We start from the raw sequence: 20,395 nt of genomic DNA on the forward strand, positions 1-20,395 counted from the left end.
ATCATTTTATGTAGATATCCACATTTATTTAATATTTTTCTTCCGCAGTTTTTATTGAAAATGCAATCTTTGATATCTCAAAAACCTGACGTGATAGACAAAAACTGATGCCAGATTTGGAATCAGCAGCACCCCACAATTACATTAAAACCGTTGGAATACCTCATGCCAGAAAAAGTGTGTTGACCAGTGTTGTCATTGCAGTGCGTATTTAATGTGGCGCTGCACTCTGATGTCGTAGGAGAAAACATTTATTAAAAAGTCTATTTAATTCAGTAGAACGTGTCGTCTATATTAATTCAAAGTTGCGCATTTGGATGTGACGTCACATTTCTCAACCCCCCCCCCTTGTCACACATAGTCACAAATGTCTGACCCCCCCCAGGTGCGTGACGTCATTTATGGACGGCCCCTTCGTTTACCAAGTAGGTTTTCACTATACCAATCCATCAAGGTTATTTCCTGGGTTATGCGTTCGAACCCAAAATGGCCCCCTTCATTATGGGTTCGTGGGCTGACAAACGACCCTGACAGACTGTAGGGGCAAGCGCTGTTAGCGAGTAGCAGCAAAACCTATAAAGGCTGGAACGGTACACGAGGGGGTGTGCGGCCAACACCACGTCCGACCGCCTTTGTCTCCCCAGTGGCGATGTTCACACATCGCACCAGGTACTTATTTGAGGCCGAGTCGACTTAGGGGAGGCCCAGGACCGGTTCAGATAATCGTCACTGGTATTAGCAGTGAGTGGGAATTGAACCCGGGTCGCCGGGTTCGTAGCGCAGCGTAGCGATAACCGCTACACCACCGCTCCCCACAACTCTGACACACACTGACACACACAGTGGATTCATAATGGCCGTGTCTCTCAGAGGGTTCACAAAGGCAGTCTCTCTCTCAGTGGATTCATAATGGCCGTGTCTCTCGGGGGATTCACAATGGTTAAGATGGAGACATCCGAGATCCTGGGTTTCCAGCCCTGGGACAATGTGTACAAGCAGCATCTCCTTTGGCCGCGCGTGTGTCTCTTCAAGGAGGGACAAACAGACCGCCCGAGGCAACGCAATCAACGGGACGTAAGAAACAAAGACGGGACGGTCAAGCTTTAACGTTTGCATTCACGCTCTCGGGCATCGCGGCGAAAGGGGTGAGAAGTGGCGATTCACGGACCGCCCTTAAAAGCTGGGGGCTATGATCAAGTGCTTGGAGCCAACGGGGAAAAACAAACAAAAACGGGGGTCCAAATTGTCCAACGGTGGCTTCTCCTAATACAAGTTTTTATTTATTTAGGTGTTAGACCCCTTATCAGTGTCTACACCCAGACCTGTCAACCCCTAATCGTACTAACTCCACTCACTGTTATCAGGCAAGCTACTTCACGTGAAACTCAGTCTGGTGATCGTCTGCACCTTCATTGGTGTCCACGCCTTAGTAATTGAGATGTTAACTACCTCACCTGTTATACAGCCTTGGTAATTCAGATGTTGACTACCTCACCTGTTACACAGGCCTTGGTAATTCAGATGTTGACTACCTCACCTGTTACACAGGCCTTGGTAATTCAGATGTTGACTACCTCACCTGTTATACAGGCCTTGTTAATTCAGATGTTAACTACCTCACCTGTTATACAGGCCTTGGTACAGTTATACAGTGTTGATCAGATGTTAACTACCTCACCTGTTATAACAGGGAGGCCGTGGCTTCGACCCCGACCCTGAGCTGCCTACTGCTGTATAGCTGGAGTTGCCAATGCCGGTTGTAATTACCGGTGAAAGTCTCTCGGTGTCTTGGGGGTTCTCACTTTCTTGGGTTTCTCTCTCAGTTCCTTGTGCTTCTCTCCCGGCTCCCAGGGGGGCTCTGCGTCGCCGCGCCGCTGTGCTCGCCCGCATCGCCTTCACCTGCGCCGGCAGCGACTCGAACAGCTCCGCCTCCACCAGCAGCCCCCCGCGCTCAGCTCCGCGCACTCCCCCAGCTCGGCCGGCAGCTCCGTCAGCCGGTTCCCGGCCAGCTCCAAGCGGCGCAGCCTCGACAGCCTCCACCAGGCCGCTCAACTCGCGCAGCTCGTTGTTGGCGAGCAGCGCCAGCGTCCGCAGCCCCTCGCAGCCGAACAACTCGTCGGGCAGACTGCAGGGCGTTGCCCGACAGGCGGAGGGTGCTCAGCCGAGTCAGCTGGCGCACCTCGGGCGGCAGGGTGACGATGGCGTTGCGGCTCAGGTCTAGCACCTGCAGGCCGTGCAGGCGGAACAGCCCGGCGGGCAGCTCGCCCGATGAGGTTCCCGTCGAGGAAGAGCGAGCGCAGCGCCGCCGCGGCCGCCAAGCGCGGGACGCTCGCGAGGGCGTTGTCCGAGAGACGCAGGATGGCGAGGCGCTTGCAGGCGGCCGCCGGCAACATCGCCGCGTCGTCGTCGCGTCTCCCGGCGAGCGGAGGCCGTTGCGGGAGAGGTCGAGTTCGCTGAGGCGTCCCAGCGCCAGCAGGGGCCGCGCGAGCTCGGGGGCTCCAGGCCGCAGCGCGTCAGCCGCAGCGTCTCCAAGCCGCACAGCTTGCTCAGGGGCGCCAGCGACTCGAGGCGCGCGCCGCCGTTGTCGAGGGCGAACGAGCGCAGGCCGCCGGCGGCGCCGGAGGCCAGGCGGGCGGGAGGCGGGCGACGCTGGTGGTCAGGCGCAGGCCCTGCAGGCGCTGAGGTCGCCCAGCGGCTGAGGAGCGCCGGCGTCAGGGGCCCTCCAGGGACAGCTCCTCCAGGTGGCGCATTTCACGCAGCCAGCCCGGGACCTCCGCCTTGATTGCAAACTTCACCTGCGAGCGGGCGCGGACCGGAGGGGGGGGGGGGGCGCACGGTGAATGTCGGTCCCCGACATTGTGACTCATACATTTGGTGGGGGAGGTGAGTTTTTGGCGATGTCACGGCCGGGATCAGTGGAGCGAAGGACCGCTCAGACCGACACCCACCACCCTCGCCCGCCGCCCGTCGTCCACCCACGCACCTCCAGCTGGTGCAGCTCCTCGCTGAGGAAGGCGAGTGCGCGATTGTCGACGCCCACGGTGCAGTTCAGCAGCCGCAGCTTGTGCAGATTCACCATCTGCACCACCGCCGCCCCCAGCGTCACCCCGTGCATCGAGTCCAGCGTCAGCACCTTCGGTGGGGATTGGGTACGAGTGGGTGAGAGTTGGTGGGCGAGTCGGTGTGTGGGTCAGTGGGGAGTGAGTTGGTGGGCGAGTGGGTGTGTGGGTCAGTGGGTATGAGGGTGAGTGAGTTGGTGGGCGAGTGGGTGTATGGGTCAGTGGGTATGAGGGTGAGTGAGTTGGTGGGCGAGGGGTGTGTGGGTCAGTGGGTATGAGGGTGAGTGAGTTGGTGGGTGAGTGGGTGTGTGGGTCAGTGGGTATGAGGGTGAGGGGGGTGGGCGAGTGGGTGTGTGGGTCAGTGGGTACGAGGGTGAGTGAGTTGGTGGGCGAGTCGGTGTGTGGGTCAGTGGGTGAGTGAGTTGGTGGGCGAGTGGGTGTGTGGGTCAGTGGGTATGAGGGTGAGTGAGTTGGTGGGCGAGTGGGTGTGTGGGTCAGTGGGTATGAGGGTGAGTGGGTGGGTGGGCGAGTGGGTGTGTGGGTCAGTGGGTACGAGGGTGAGTGAGTTGGTGGGCGAGTCGGTGTGGGTCAGTGGGTGAGTGAGTTGGTGGGCGAGTGGGTGTGTGGGTCAGGGTATGAGGGTGAGTGAGTTGGTGAGTGAGTGGGTGTGTGGGTCAGTGGGTATGAGGGTGAGTGAGTTGGTGGGCGAGGGGGGTGTGGGTCAGTGGGTATGAGGGGGAGTGAGTTGGTGGGTGAGTGGGGGTGTGGGTCAGTGGGTATGGGGTGAGTGGGTGGGTGGGTGAGTGGGTGTGGGGTCAGTGGGTACGAGGGTGAGTGAGTGGTGGGCGAGTGGGTGTGTGGGTCAGTGGGTGAGTGAGTTGGTGGGCGAGTGGGTGTGTGGGTCAGTGGGTACGAGGGTGAGTGGGTGGGTGAGTGGGTGGTGTGGGTGGCGTGAGTGAGTGGTGAGGGGTGTGTGGGTCAGTGGTATGAGCGTGAGTGAGTTTGGGCGAGTGGTGTGGGGTCAGTGGGTACGAGGGTGGTGGTGTGTGGGTCAGTGGGTATGAGGGTGAGTGAGTTGGTGGGTGTGTGGGTCAGTGGGTGAATGAGTTGGTAGGTGAGTGGGTGTGTGGGTCAGTGGGTATGAGGGTGAGTGAGTTGGTGGGTGTGTGGGTCAGTGGGTGAGTGAGTTGGTGCGTGAGTGGGTGTGTGGGTCAGTGGGTAGAGGGTGAGTGAGTGGGTGGGTGAGTGGGTGTGTGGGTCAGTGGGTATGAGGGTGAGTGAGTTGGTGGGCGAGTGGGTGTGTGGGTCAGTGGGTACGAGGGTGAGTGAGTTGGTGGGTGTGTGGGTCAGTGGGTGAGTGAGTTGGTAGGTGAGTGGGTGTATGGGTCAGTGGGTATGAGGGTGAGTGAGTTGGTGGGTGTGTGGGTGTGTGGGTCAGTGGGTGAGTGAGTTGGTGGGCGAGTGGGTGTGTGGGTCAGTGGGTATGAGGGTGAGTGAGTTGGTGGGTGAGTGGGTGTGTGGGTCAGTGGGTGAGTGAGTTGGTGGGTGAGTGGGGTGTGGGTCAGTGGATGAGTGAGTTGGTGGGTGAGTGGGTGTGGGTCAGTGGGTATGAGGGTGAGTGAGTTGGTGGGTGTGTGGGTCAGTGGGTGAGTGAGTTGGTAGGTGAGGGGTGTGTGGGTCAGTGGGTATGAGGGTGAGTGAGTTGGTGGGTGAGTGGGTGTGGGTCAGTGGGTGAGTGAGTTGGTGGGCGAGTGGGTGTGTGGGTCAGTGGGTATGAGGGTGAGTGAGTTGGTGGGTGAGTGGGTGTGTGGGTCAGTGGGTGAGTGAGTTGGTGGGTGAGTGGGTGTGTGGGTCAGTGGGTGAGTGAGTTGGTGGGTGAGTGGGTGTGTGGGTCAGTGGGTATGAGGGTGAGTGAGTTGGTGGGCGAGTGGGTGTGTGGGTCAGTGGGTGAGTGAGTTAGTGGCTGAGTGGCTGTGTGAGTTGGTGGGTGCATGGGTGTGTGGGTGGGTGAGTTGGTGAGTGAGTGGGTTGGTCAGTGAGTGAGTGTGTGTGTGCGCGAGTGGTTGGGTGGGTGTGCGGGTGAGTTGGTGGGTAAGTGGGTGTCTGGGTGAGTGGGTGGGTGAATTGGTGGGTGAGTGGGTGGCGGGTGAGTTGGTGGGTAAGTGGGTGTGTGGGTCAGTGGGTATGAGGGTGAGTGAGTAGGTGGGTGAGTGGCTGTGTGAGTTGGTGGGTGGATGGGTGGGTGAGTGGCTGTGTCCACGGGCACCTGTATCTGAGTGAGCCGGTATGTGTCCACTGGTGGGCGAGTGGGTGTGTGGGTCAGTGGGTGAGTGAGTTGGTGGGCGAGTGGGTGTGTGGGTCAGTGGGTACGAGGGTGAGTGAGTGGTGGGTGTGTGGGTCAGTGGGTGAGTGAGTTGGTGCGTGAGTGGGTGTGTGGGTCAGTGGGTATGAGGGTGAGTGAGTGGGTGGGTGAGTGGGTGTGTGGGTCAGTGGGTATGAGGGTGAGTGAGTTGGTGGGTGTGTGGGTCAGTGGGTGAGTGAGTTGGTAGGTGAGTGGGTGTATGGGTCAGTGGGTATGAGGGTGAGTGAGTTGGTGGGTGTGTGGGTCAGTGGGTGAGCGAGTTGGTAGGTGAGTGGGTGTGTGGGTCAGTGGGTATGAGGGTGAGTGAGTTGGTGGGTGAGTGGGTGTGTGGGTCAGTGGGTGAGTGAGTTGGTGGGCGAGTGGGTGTGTGGGTCAGTGGGTATGAGGGTGAGTGAGTTGGTGGGTGAGTGGGTGTGTGGGTCAGTGGGTGAGTGAGTTGGTGGGTGAGTGGGTGTGTGGGTCAGTGGGTGAGTGAGTTGGTAGGTGAGTGGGTGTGTGGGTCAGTGGGTATGAGGGTGAGTGAGTTGGTGGGTGAGTGGGTGTGTGGGTCAGTGGGTGAGTGAGTTGGTGGGCGAGTGGGTGTGTGGGTCAGTGGGTATGAGGGTGAGTGAGTTGGTGGGTGAGTGGGTGTGTGGGTCAGTGGGTGAGTGAGTTGGTGGGTGAGTGGGTGTGTGGGTCAGTGGGTGAGTGAGTTGGTGGGTGAGTGGGTGTGTGAGTCAGTGGGTATGAGGGTGAGTGAGTTGGTGGGCGAGTGGGTGTGTGGGTCAGTGGGTGAGTGAGTTAGTGGCTGAGTGGCTGTGTGAGTTGGTGGGTGCATGGGTGTGTGGTGGGTGGGTTGGTGAGTGAGTGGGTTGGTCAGTGAGTGAGTGTGTGTGTGCGCGAGTGGTTGGGTGGGTGTGCGGGTGAGTTGGTGGGTAAGTGGGTGTCTGGGTGAGTGGGGGGTGAATTGGTGGGTTAGTGGGTGTGCGGGTGAGTGAGTTGGGTAAGTGGGTGTGTGGGTCAGTGGGTATGAGGGTGAGTGAGTAGGTGGGTGAGTGGCTGTGTGAGTTGGTGGGTGGATGGGTGGGTGAGTGGCTGTGTCCACGGGCACCTGTATCTGAGTGAGCCGGTATGTGTCCACTGGTGGGCGAGTGGGTGTGTGGGTCAGTGGGTGAGTGAGTTGGTGGGCGAGTGGGTGTGTGGGTCAGTGGGTACGAGGGTGAGTGGGTGGGTGAGTGGGTGTGTGGGTCAGTGCGTGAGTGAGTTGGTGGGCGAGTGGGTGTGTGGGTCAGTGGGTATGAGGGTGAGTGAGTTGGTGGGCGAGTGGGTGTGTGGGTCAGTGGGTACGAGGGTGAGTGGGTGGGTGAGTGGGTGTGTGGGTCAGTGGGTATGAGGGTGAGTGAGTTGGTTGGGTGTGGGTCAGTGGGTGAATGAGTTGGTAGGTGAGTGGGTGTGTGGGTCAGTGGGTATGAGGGTGAGTGAGTTGGTGGGTGTGTGGGTCAGTGGGTGAGTGAGTTGGTGCATGAGTGGGTGTGTGGGTCAGTGGGTATGAGGGTGAGTGAGTGGGTGGGTGAGTGGGTGTGTGGGTCAGTGGGTATGAGGGTGAGTGAGTTGGTGGGCGAGTGGGTGTGTGGGTCAGTGGGTATGAGGGTGAGTGAGTGAGTTGGTGGGCGAGTGGGTGTGTGGGTCAGTGGGTATGAGGGTGAGTGAGTTGGTGGGTGGTGGGTGTGTGGGTCAGTGGGTATGAGGGTGAGTGGGTGGGTGGGTGTGTGGGTGTGTGGGTCAGTGGGTACGTGGGTGAGTGAGTTGGTGGGCGTGTGGGTGTGTGGGTCAGTGGGTGAGTGAGTTGGTGGGCGAGTGGGTGTGTGGGTCAGTGGGTACGAGGGTGAGTGGGTGGGTGAGTGGGTGTGTGGGTCAGTGCATGAGTGAGTTGGTGGGCGAGTGGGTGTGGGTCAGTGGGTATGAGGGTGAGTGAGTTGGTGGGCGAGTGGGTGTGTGGGTCAGTGGGTACGAGGGTGAGTGGGTGGGTGAGTGGGTGTGTGGGTCAGTGGGTATGAGGGTGAGTGAGTTGGTGGGTGTGTGGGTCAGTGGGTGAATGAGTTGGTAGGTGAGTGGGTGTGTGGGTCAGTGGGTATGAGGGTGAGTGAGTTGGTGGGTGTGTGGGTCAGTGGGTGAGTGAGTTGGTGCGTGAGTGGGTGTGTGGGTCAGTGGGTATGAGGGTGAGTGAGTGGGTGGGTGAGTGGGTGTGTGGGTCAGTGGGTATGAGGGTGAGTGAGTTGGTGGGTGAGTGGGTGTGTGGGTCAGTGGGTGAGTGAGTTGGTGGGCGAGTGGGTGTGTGGGTCAGTGGGTATGAGGGTGAGTGAGTTGGTGGGTGAGTGGGTGTGTGGGTCAGTGGGTGAGTGAGTTGGTGGGTGAGTGGGTGTGTGGGTCAGTGGATGAGTGAGTTGGTGGGTGAGGGTGTGTGGGTCAGTGGGTATGAGGGTGAGTGAGTTGGTGGGTGTGTGGGTCAGTGGGTGAGTGAGTTGGTAGGTGAGTGGGTGTGTGGGTCAGTGGGTATGAGGGTGAGTGAGTTGGTGGGTGAGTGGGTGTGTGGGTCAGGGGTGAGGAGTTGGTGGGCGAGTGGGTGTGTGGGTTAGTGGGTATGAGGGTGAGTGAGTTGGTGGGTGAGTGGGTGTGGGTCAGTGGGTGAGTGAGTTGGTGGGTGAGTGGGTGTGTGGGTCAGTGGGTGAGTGAGTTGGTGGGTGAGTGGGTGTGTGGGTCAGTGGGTATGAGGGTGAGTGAGTTGGTGGGCGAGTGGGTGTGTGGGTCAGTGGGTGAGTGAGTTAGTGGCTGAGTGGCTGTGTGAGTTGGTGGGTGCATGGGTGTGTGGGTGGGTGGGTTGGTGAGTGAGTGGGTTGGTCAGTGAGTGAGTGTGTGTGTGCGCGAGTGGTTGGGTGGGTGTGCGGGTGAGTTGGTGGGTAAGTGGGTGTCTGGGTGAGTGGGTGGGTGAATTGGTGGGTGAGTGGGTGTGCGGGTGAGTTGGGGGTAAGTGGGTGTGTGGGTCAGTGGGTATGAGGGTGAGTGAGTAGGTGGGTGAGTGGCTGTGTGAGTTGGTGGGTGGATGGGTGGGTGAGTGGCTGTGTCCACGGGCACCTGTATCTGAGTGAGCCGGTATGTGTCCACTGGTGGGCGAGTGGGTGTGTGGGTCAGTGGTGAGTGAGTTGGTGGGCGTGGGTGTGTGGGTCAGTGGGTACGAGGGTGAGTGGGTGGGTGAGTGGGTGTGTGGGTCAGTGCGTGAGTGAGTTGGTGGGCGAGTGGGTGTGTGGGTCAGTGGGTATGAGGGTGAGTGAGTTGGTGGGCGAGTGGGTGTGTGGGTCAGTGGGTACGAGGGTGAGTGGGTGGGTGAGTGGGTGTGTGGGTCAGTGGGTATGAGGGTGAGTGAGTTGGTGGGTGTGTGGGGTGGGTGAATGAGTTGGTAGGTGAGTGGGTGTGTGGGTCAGTGGGTATGAGGGTGAGTGAGTTGGTGGGTGTGTGGGTCAGTGGGTGAGTGAGTTGGTGCGTGAGTGGGTGTGTGGGTCAGTGGGTATGAGGGTGAGTGAGTGGGTGGGTGAGTGGGTGTGTGGGTCAGTGGGTATGAGGGTGAGTGAGTTGGTGGGCGAGTGGGTGTGTGGGTCAGTGGGTACGAGGGTGAGTGGGTGGGTGAGTGGGGTGTGGGTCAGTGGGTATGAGGGTGAGTGAGTTGGTGGGTGTGTGGGTCAGTGGGTGAGTGAGTTGGTAGGTGAGTGGGTGTATGGGTCAGTGGGTATGAGGGTGAGTGAGTTGGTGGGTGTGTGGGTCAGTGGGTGAGTGAGTTGGTAGGTGAGTGGGTGTGTGGGTCAGTGGATATGAGGGTGAGTGAGTTGGTGGGTGAGTGGGTGTGTGGGTCAGTGGGTGAGTGAGTTGGTGGGCGAGTGGGTGTGTGGGTCAGTGGGTATGAGGGTGAGTGAGTTGGTGGGTGAGTGGGTGTGTGGGTCAGTGGGTGAGTGAGTTGGTGGGTGAGTGGGTGTGTGGGTCAGTGGATGAGTGAGTTGGTGGGTGAGTGGGTGTGTGGGTCAGTGGGTATGAGGGTGAGTGAGTTGGTGGGTGTGGGTCAGTGGGTGAGTGAGTTGGTAGGTGAGTGGGTGTGTGGGTCAGTGGGTATGAGGGTGAGTGAGTTGGTGGGTGAGTGGGTGTGTGGGTCAGTGGGTGAGTGAGTTGGTGGGCGAGTGGGTGTGTGGGTCAGTGGGTATGAGGGTGAGTGAGTTGGTGGGTGAGTGGGTGTGTGGGTCAGTGGGTGAGTGAGTTGGTGGGTGAGTGGGTGTGTGGGTCAGTGGATGAGTGAGTTGGTGGGTGAGTGGGTGTGTGGGTCAGTGGGTATGAGGGTGAGTGAGTTGGTGGGTGTGTGGGTCAGTGGGTGAGTGAGTTGGTAGGTGAGTGGGTGTGTGGGTCAGTGGGTATGAGGGTGAGTGAGTTGGTGGGTGAGTGGGTGTGTGGGTCAGTGGGTGAGTGAGTTGGTGGGCGAGTGGGTGTGTGGGTCAGTGGGTATGAGGGTGAGTGAGTTGGTGGGTGAGTGGGTGTGTGGGTCAGTGGTGTGAGTGTTGGTGGGTGAGTGGGTGTGTGGGTCAGTGGGTGAGTGAGTTGGTGGGTGAGTGGGTGTGTGAGTCAGTGGGTATGAGGGTGAGTGAGTTGGTGGGCGAGTGGGTGTGTGGGTCAGTGGGTGAGTGAGTTAGTGGCTGAGTGGCTGTGTGAGTTGGTGGGTGCATGGGTGTGTGGGTGGGTGGGTTGGTGAGTGAGTGGGTTGGTCAGTGAGTGAGTGTGTGTGTGCGCGAGTGGTTGGGTGGGTGTGCGGGTGAGTTGGTGGGTAAGTGGGTGTCTGGGTGAGTGGGTGGGTGAATTGGTGGGTGAGTGGGTGTGCGGGTGAGTTGGTGGGTAAGTGGGTGTGTGGGTCAGTGGGTATGAGGGTGAGTGAGTAGGTGGGTGAGTGGCTGTGTGAGTTGGTGGGTGGATGGGTGGGTGAGTGGCTGTGTCCACGGGCACCTGTATCTGAGTGAGCCGGTATGTGTCCACTGGTGGGTGAGTGGGTGTGTGGGTCAGTGGGTATGATGGTGAGTGAGTAGGTGGGTGAGTGGCTGTGTGAGTTGGTGGGTGGATGGGTGGGTGAGTGGCTGTGTCCACGGGCACCTGTATCTGAGTGAGCCAGTATTTCCACTGGTGGGTGAGTGGGTGTGTGGGTCAGTGGGTATGAGGGTGAGTGAGTAGGTGGGTGAGTGGCTGTGTGAGTTGGTGGGTGGATGGGTGGGTGAGTGGCTGTGTCCACGGGCACCTGTATCTGAGTGAGCCGGTATGTGTCCACTGGTGGGTGAGTGGGTGTGTGGGTCAGTGGGTATGAGGGTGAGTGAGTAGGTGGGTGAGTGGCTGTGTGAGTTGGTGGGTGGATGGGTGGGTGAGTGGCTGTGTCCACGGGCACCTGTATCTGAGTGAGCTGGTATGTGTCCACTGGCACCGCTGCCAGCTTGGAGAGATGCAGCTCGCTTTCGCCCTGCGCATTGATCGCCAGCAGCCCCGTCAGATGCGACAGGGTCCACGCTTGGTCCACGTTCACCTGCCTCAGCTTATTTTCACTCACCTGGAGCAGCAGCAGCAGCAGCAGCAACAGCAGCAGCAGGAACAGCACCAGCAGCCAAGCGCGGATGGATTTGATTTGTTTCAGCAGCGAGGGCCCATGACGGTAAAGACGTTATACGCATGTAGTGAGCGACTTCCGAGACACATCGTGTAGAGGCCTTCTTATTTATTCTCACACTGGACGATGCAGAAATATCAACGTCTCCACGTAGCTACACATAGCCTACCCTTCTACAAAACCATCGTCGGCGTCCAACTGCACGGTTATTTGACTAGCGCAGCGACAGCGACGGTGAGAGCCCTGCAGGAGATCGGCCACGACGAAGAGAGATGACGGCGAGCGGCGACGCAGCCAGGACCCAAGACCCGCAACAGCAGCGAACCTTCTCTGGTTCGGTCCCCCTATATATGTAGTGACATAAGAGGGGAGGGGCTGCTGGGGGCTCTGGGATCCTAGGCAAATAAGCCCTTGGCGCCAGGCGCTGGGATCCCAGGCACCCCAGACAGCTAAGCCCTTTGGCGCCACCAAGGGGGGGCTGTGTGTGCTCTGTGGGATATCTGGGGGCGCACACAGCCCCACCCCTCGCTGGGGACGAGTCATAAAAGGGCAGCTCCCTGGCCGATCAAGGCCAGTCGCAGCTCAAGACCCGAGACCCGCCAGCCAGCCAGTTAGGACCCTGGACCCCCTCGTCCCGCTTCTCCTTGTAAGGGCCGGGACGCTGTGCGGGCCAGTGGTGGGACTCTGGGACTCCCGGCTCTACGTCCTTGTAAGGGCGAGTTCCGAGGAAGCCAGAGTCCAGACCCGCACCTTGGCTCGGTCGGGTCAGATAGCCTCCCCTAGGGTAGTTGTAGCCGGAGGACCCCAGAGCGTAGCCAGAGTAGTGTATCTAGGCTGTGTACCTAGGCTGTGTATCTAGGCTGTAACAGAGTATCAGGACTGTTGGAGTGTTGTATTGTAATAAAGAAGTTACCTCTACAAGTGTCTCCGGAACCCATTATACGCATGTAGTGAGCGACTTCCGAGACACATCGTGTAGAGGCCTTCTTATTTATTCTCACACTGGACGATGCAGAAATATCAGCGTCTCCACGTAGCTACACATAGCCGACCCTTCTACACAACCCCATCGCCGGCGTCCAACTGCACGGTTATTTGACTAGCGCAGCGACAGCGACGGTGAGCGCCCTGCAGGAGATCGGCCACGACGAAGAGAGATGACGGCGAGCGGCGACGCAGCCAGGACCCAGGACCCGCAACAGCAGCGAACCTTCTCTGGTTCGGTCCCCCTTATACAGTGATACCTCGGTTCACGAACTTAATTCGTGAAATGACTCTGGTCGTGAACCGAATTGGTCGTGAACCGAGGCACATTTTCCCATAGGGTTCAATGTAAATTGGTTAATCCGTTCTGACCTTTTTTTTTGGTTTTTGAAGCACAAAAATATGAAACAAATGACAATACACATTACTGTAGTACTGTACAGTATAGTAATGTATAAAGAGAGAACACTAACCTTGCTTGAGATGACCTCTGGCATGGAGGAAGGCAGGTGGGAGGCGGGTGGGAGGCGGTTATTGTTTGGAGGGAGAGTCCCCCTCCATAAGGACATCAGGGGGATCTCCTTCAGGGGTTTCCTCTCTCCATCGCTCGGGGTTTTTTTATTTTTAGGTGAAGAGGGATGACTGTCACAGCTGGCGCATGTGTGCCTCTCCGCTCATTCCGGGGTGCGCGCGCGTGCATGCGCGTGCGCGTGCGTGCGTCCGCGCGCGGTGTGGCGCGCGCGCGTGCGTGCGTCCGCGCGCGTGCGTGCGCGCGCGCGTGTAGCCTGCGCGTGAAGGGCAGAATAGGCGGGCGCACCACGTGTCGCGAGCCCCCGAGGAGGAGGAGGCGGGTACTCCCTCGGCTGATTTTGCATTGCTCGCTCCCGTTACAATAAATCACGACCATGTGACAGCCTGGAATTAGCATAAAAATGGGCGCGGCTCCTGTTCGTGAACCGAAGCGGAGTTCGTGAACCGAAGCATATTTTTATGAAATTTTCTGGTCGTGAACCGAGTTGTTCGTGAACCGAAGCGTTCGTGAACCGAGGTATCACTGTATACACCCCGGTGTGGCCCACGCCCCCTTCCAGAATCTTCAAGCAGGTTCCCGGAGCTTGAGGTCTCATATTCTTAGGTTTTTTCGGTAAAGTCACGTAGGTAAAAAATTAAAATTAATAAAAGTAAAATTAAAATAAAATAAAAATCACGACGTTTTGGAGGCAACACAAGCTTCCGTCTTCAGGTGGAACCGTCACAGCCACGACAGCTGTATCAGGTGAGAGAAATTCCAAGAACACAGTATTTGTATATATACTGGTTGAAGGTGGGAGGAGCCAAGGTAGGCCCTGGATATTGTTTTTGTGAGGTTCGGTGCGGCTGAAGCACGCTGTTAGGAATGAGCCTTTGTTGTGTAAACTAGGTGCGGATGATGTAAAGGTGCGTGTAAAAGGGACTGAGCCTTTTTGTTATGTAGAGATGATGCGGCTTGAGGTCTCGCTCAGACTTTGACATTCACCACCGATACGGCCCCCTTATAATTAGTCAGTACATAACTTGCACATAGACTAACACGGCCCATAGACTCAGACAGAGACCCAAAGACTCAACATCCCCCGTATAGCCTCGACGGACTGTTGGGGCAAGTGCCGTTAGCGAGCACCTCTATGCAGGCCAGAAGGGCGGCACACGAGGGGGTGGGTGGCCAGCACCACGCTCACCACACAGAGACCCACAGTTTGTTGTCCTTGTCCGATCGGCGCGGTCGGCTCCGTCGAACGTGCGGCGCTCTGCGAGCGGCTTCTCCTCACCTCGGACAGGAAGACAGAGAACTTGCACGCGTAGCAGGGGTCGTACTTGTCCACCAGGTGCAGGAGGAAGGCAAAGTCGTTGCGCACGTCCGGAATGTCCTCCACCCCCGTCTCCTGGCGCGCCTCCGCGAAGCTGTACTCCTTGAGCCTGCCGTGTCAGCGCCCCCCCCCCCCCCCCCCCCAGCACAGAGAACTCAGCGCCCGCCCGTCGACCCTCGTCCCAACGCGGAAGATCTCCCACGAAGCCACCGGTAAAACGTTACGATACACGTAGCGGTGTCGCCGCCCGCGCTAACCGCATCTCCACGATCGCCGAAAAGCCCGCAGACCAAAGCCAGAAGGCTGCCGCACGGCGATCCGGTGCCACGCCACCGCTCCGCGGCAGCCCGCCGCCCCCCCCATCTCACCTGCCGGTCACCACCCAGTAGAAGATGTGGGCACAGGTGAGCGCGTAGACGCACATCGTGGTGGCGTAGGCCATCCACATCACGACCATCCGACGGCGTCCGCCGGCCCTCGTTCTGCTGGGGGGGGCCGGTCGGGGGGCGTGGCGGCCTCGCCGGGGTCGACGAATCGGACGGAGGGCCGCGGCGGTGCCGGCGGCGGCGGAGACTCCGAAGGCAGCTTCTCCACGGCGGGGAGTTCGTCGGATCTCGGGTCGCTGCGCGCGTGGGATTGCGTGGACATTTGGCGACGCGTCATGACGCACAGACGCACAGAGACCCATAGAGACCCACAGACGCACAGAGACCCACAGAGACCCATCGAGACTCACAGAGACTCACAGAGAAATGTAGAGACCCACATAGACCCATAGAGACCCATAGAGACACACAGAGACCCATAGAGACTCACAGAGACTCACAGAGAACCGTAGAGACCCGTAGACACCTACAGAGACCCACAAAGATACATAAGAGTCTCACAGAAACCCTTAGAGACTCACAGAAACCCATAGAGACTCACAGAGACCTGCAGAGACCCATTGACATTCTGAGACCCACAGACCCACAGAGATCCACGAAGACCCACAGAGACCCATAGTGACTCATAGAGACCCGCAGAGACCCATCAGGACTCACAGAGACCCGTAGAGACCCATAGAGACCCACAGACCCGCAGAGACCCACAGAGACCCAGAGACCCATACAGACTCAGACACCCACATCGTGACGCACATACACACGCACACCAAGATCCCCCGTATAGCCTTAACAGACTATAGGGGCAAGTGCTGGAACGGTACACGAGGGGGTGGGTGGCCAGTACCACGCCTGGCCGCCTTTGTCTCCCCAGTGGCGATGTTTACACACCGCACCAGGTACTCATTTGAGGCTGAGAAGACCTAGAGGAGGCCCAGAACTGGTACAGGTAGAAACAGGTTCCACACTGCCCACCAGGGATTGTTTGTCTGTCGTGCACGAATGCGCTGTCCAACCAAGTTACTACCTGCCCACTCCGAAGGAACGTGTTTCAGATAATCGTCGCTGGTGTTGGCCGTGAGCGGAAATCGAACCTGGGTCGCCGGGTTCATAGCGCAGCGTAGCGCTAACCGCTTCACCACCGCTCCCCACACACCGCCAACCGTAAGCCAAACTGGTTATGAAAAGCAGAGGGATAGCAAGATGCGTGAACGGGCTCGCTGTCCCAAAACAGAGGTCGCAACCGGGTACCCGATACCCGTACCCTACCCGATACCCGGCTACCCGTACCCGGTCGGGTACGGGTAGCCGGGTAGCCGTTTGCGACCCTGGTGCGGCCGGGTACGGGTACGGGTAGGCCGTGAGTCACTGATGAGTAACCGTTTGTCACTCATTTCGGGTAGGGTACGGGTAGGGAACGGGTACCCGTCCCCGGCCGGGTACGGGTACCCATTTGCGACCCTGGTGCGGCCGGGTACGGGTACGGGTAAGGAATCAAAACCCGTTTGCAACCTCTACCCCAAACCCACGCAGGGTCTCCCCCCAAAAGGGGGAACTTTTTTAGTTTTGTTACTTAAGGGGGCAAGGGATGACTAAGGCAGGAAGGAGGCGTGGGCCGTCTCTTCGTAGTCAGCCCCCTTCTAACCTGCAGCTCCCCACTGTGGCGGGCGGCGCTGGCGGCTGCAGCGCCGCCGCTGACGCCAACCCGTCCAGTGCGGCTTCGTGCACGGCGTGCGTGGTCCACTGCGAGTCCATGCACTTACCCAGCACGCACACAAAGTGCTCGATCTTGGAGCTCGTCTCCGGGAACCTGAACCAGAAGTTCCTGGTGGCCGTCAGGATGAGTGTGTGCAGCACCACGAGATGCGGGAAGTACTTGCTGATCCACAGCACCGCGTTGTCGTAGCAGAACTAGTTGATCAACCGGTACTGGTACTGGTCGAAGCCAACCTGGGCGAGTGTGGGAAGGGCAAAATGAACTGGCGTGGCGGTGATGTCGCATGCCCCTCCCTTGCGGTGACAGAGCTGGCTCAAATGTGGCTTTGGCCTGATGATGCCGGTTGTAGTTACTGGCGGAACAGCACCGTACTCAAGATCGTCAACGTTGTGGCTTTGCTCTTCAACACACCGGTGTGCTGTACTAGGATATTACACTCTACACTACACTATACACTACACTATAATGTACATTACAATATACACTACACTATACATTACACTATAATGTACATTACAATATACACTACACTAACACTACACTATACATTACACTATAATGTACATTACAATATACACTACACTATACACTACACTATACATTACACTATAATGTACATTACAATATACACTACACTATACACTACACTATACATTACACTATAATGTACATTACACTATACACTACACTATACACTACACTATACATTACACTATACATATAACACTAACACTACACTATACATTACACTATAATGTACATTACAATATATACACTATACACTACATATACATTACACTATAATGTACATTACACTATACACTACACTATACACTACACTATACATTACACTATACACTACACTATACATTACACTATAATGTACATTACAATATACACTACACTATACACTACACTATAAATTACACTACACTATACATTACACTATACACTACACTATACACTACACTATACACTACACTATACACTACACTACACTATACATTACACTATTCCTCGGGCAATTGCCGGTGGTGCCGAGCCGGCCCGAGGGGGAACCTCACCGTGTGAGCCCTGGGGTTGGCCACGAGCGTCCTCAGGACGGTCTCGTTCCACTCCTTCAGATCCACGTCGAAGCCTCTCGGCACCGGCACGCACAGAATGCGCTCGTTCATGTTCTGGGCGGAGGTGGGGCAAGTGGGTACCACGTGACCATGACGTGACGCCGTGTGGTCTCCTTAACTCAGGTTCACTTTGCGAGATTCCCGGTGTACGGGGGGAGATAACCCATATAGACCCAAGATGTGCTCTCTAGCCAGCGCTATGAGTGAGCTCGCACGTCGAGTTGGAAGCCACGACCCCCTCTGTACCAGGCGAGATAGTTAACATCTCCCGGCCACCGTGATGATGAGACACACGCGAAGTCCAAATATGCAGAAGGGGTAGGGATGGAACCCACATAGACCCAAGATGTGCTCTCTAGCCAGCGCTATGAGTGAGCTCGCACGTCGAGTTGGAACCCACGACCTCCTGCGTACCAGGCGAGGTAGTTAACATCTCCCGGCCACCGTGATGATGAGACACACGCGAAGTACAAATATGCAGAAGGGGTCGGGATGGAACCCACATAGACCCAAGATGTGCTCTCTAGCCAGCGCTATGAGTGAGCTCGCACGTTGGAACCCACGACCTCCTGCGTACCAGGCAAGGTAGTTAACATCTCCCGGCCACCGTGATGATGAGACACACGCGAAGTCCAAATATGCAGAAGGGGTAGGGATGGAACCTATGACCTGCGTACCAGGCGAGGTCGTCAACATCTCAGCGATGTTATCCATAGCAAGGTGGCGACATTGATGAATGTGCGTGGGGACTGGTGCGTTGGAACAAAGCACCTGCAGCATCCCGGCAAAGATGCCGATCATGAACATGGGCACAGAGAGCATGTCGCACAACACGTCCCACCAGGGCTGAAGGATCTTGAGGTCCGGGTGACCCTCCAATGAGAAGGAGGAGGTCAGGGCTCCGACGGGAATCATGACCCGAGCCGAGACTGCACACAAGCAGACACACACACGGACACACACGCAGACACACACACACAGACACACACAACAAGCAGACACACACACGCAGAGACACACACAGAGGCGCACACACATGCAGACACACACACACAGACACACACAAGCATACACACACAAGCAGACATACAAGCAGACACACATAGGCGCACACACCACACACAAGCAGACACACACAGGCAGACACACTCACACAGACACACACACAAGCAGACACACACAGGCAGACACACTCACACAGACACACACACAAGCAGACACACACAGGCAGACACACACACGCAGACACACACAGGCAGACACACACACACAGACACACACACAGCAGACACACACAGGCAGACACACACACAAGCAGATACACACAGGCAGACACACACAGACACACTCACGCAGACACACACACAAGCAGACACACACAGGCAGACACACACACAAGCAGAGGCGCACATACAAGCAGACACACACAACAAGCAGACACACAGGCAGACACACACAGACACACAGGCAGACACACACAAAGAGGCGCACACACAGACACACACAGAGACACACACACAGCAGACACACACACACAAGCAGACACACACAGGCAGACACACACAGACACACACACAAGCAGACACACACAGGCAGACACACACAAGCAGACACACAGGCAGACACACACAGAGACACACAAGCAGACACACACACGCAGACACACTCACACAGACACACACAGGCAAGCAGACACACACAGGCAGACACACACAGGCACACACACAGGCAGACACACACACACAGACACACACACACAAGCAGACACACACACGCAGACACACACACACAAGCAGACACACACACAAGCAGACACACACGCAAGCAGACACACACACGCAGACACACACAAGCAGACACACACACACAGGCAGACACACAGGCAGACACACACACAGACACACACAAGCAGACACACACACAGACACACACAAGCAGACACACACAGGCACACACAGGCAGACACACAGGTAGACACACACACAGGCAGACACACACACAGGCAGACACACACACAAGCAGACGCACACACACACACACAGGCAGACACACACAAGCAGACACACACACGCAGACACACTTACACAGACACACACACAAGCAGACACACACAGGCAGACACACACACAAGCAGACACACACAGGCACACACACACACACAGGCAGACACACACAGGCAGACACAGCAGACACACACCAGGCAGACACACACACAGGCAGACACACACACAAGCATAATCAACGATTTTTGGGTTTAGATCGCGTTTATTTATAAATGTGTCGTAACCCTCCACCACCCGACATGGCCAATCAGTAAAAAATGTGTCACGTTGACAAAGACAAATAGTTCACTGCTTTAGCCCACCGGTGTGTTGAAGCAACAACATTCACAATTTGAGTACGACGTTTCGCTGGTAATTACAACCAGCATCATCGGGCAATTCGCCAGAATGGTGAGGCTCTCCTGTGTCTCCCGTTCTTATATAGAGCAGCAGCAGGATGACGTCAACATTAACTCATTAACTCATCAGGTGCAAAGATTCAAGGGGGGAGTGATTGTAATTATATACTAGATTAGTAATCAGGCTATTGTTCCGATGCGAGTTGTAGATTAGTAATCATTTGGAATGTGTTTTATTGTGATTATGCTACATTAGTAATCAGTTAGTGGTTGTTTCCCTTATAAGTAATTGTAATGTATCTTATTTAATAATACGCTTCCAGGCCGCACTAAGCCTGTAGCTGTCTGAGCGATTAAAGTTATTTCTGTTTCTCTCAATTTCAATCGATTCTCTAATTAGTCTTTGCCAGTAGTAACTAGTTTTACACAACACTTCCACGTTGTCAAAATCAATTGAGTGTCCCTGTTGGCATGCATGTTCTGCTACTGCCGACAGTTGTGTTTGTGATAGTTTAATATTTCTCTGGTGTTCTTTTAGTCTTACACTAACGTTACGCCCTGTCTGTCCAATATAGCATCTGCCACATACACAATTAATCCGATATACACCTTCTGTTGATAATTTAGGTAATTCGTCTTTAGTGCACGTTACTAGTTGTTGAATTTTGTGTACTGTACCAAATCTTACTGTAATGTTTTGCTTTTGCAAAACACGGGCTAATTTATCAGTTACTCCTGAGATAAATGGTATTTTTATTGTTTTAATAATCTGATCGCTTTCAGCAGTGTTGCTTTGCGATCGTGATTTGGCTTTTAGTGCTCTGTTAATTTGAGCATTATTGTAGCCATTCTGTCTTAG

General features: G+C 56.4%; 1 pseudogene; it reads right to left on the reverse strand.

Annotated features, from left to right (window-relative positions):
• Positions 1-1,767: 1,767 nt before the first annotated feature.
• LOC133339762 (volume-regulated anion channel subunit LRRC8E-like) lies at positions 1,768-18,050 on the reverse strand (annotated as a pseudogene).
• Between the last annotated feature and the right edge of the window lie 2,345 nt (positions 18,051-20,395).

This window comes from Lethenteron reissneri, unplaced genomic scaffold, assembly GCF_015708825.2.
Source record: "Lethenteron reissneri isolate LAM-NWPU_2019-01 unplaced genomic scaffold, ASM1570882v1 scaffold_257, whole genome shotgun sequence".
NCBI lineage: Eukaryota > Metazoa > Chordata > Hyperoartia > Petromyzontiformes > Petromyzontidae > Lethenteron > Lethenteron reissneri.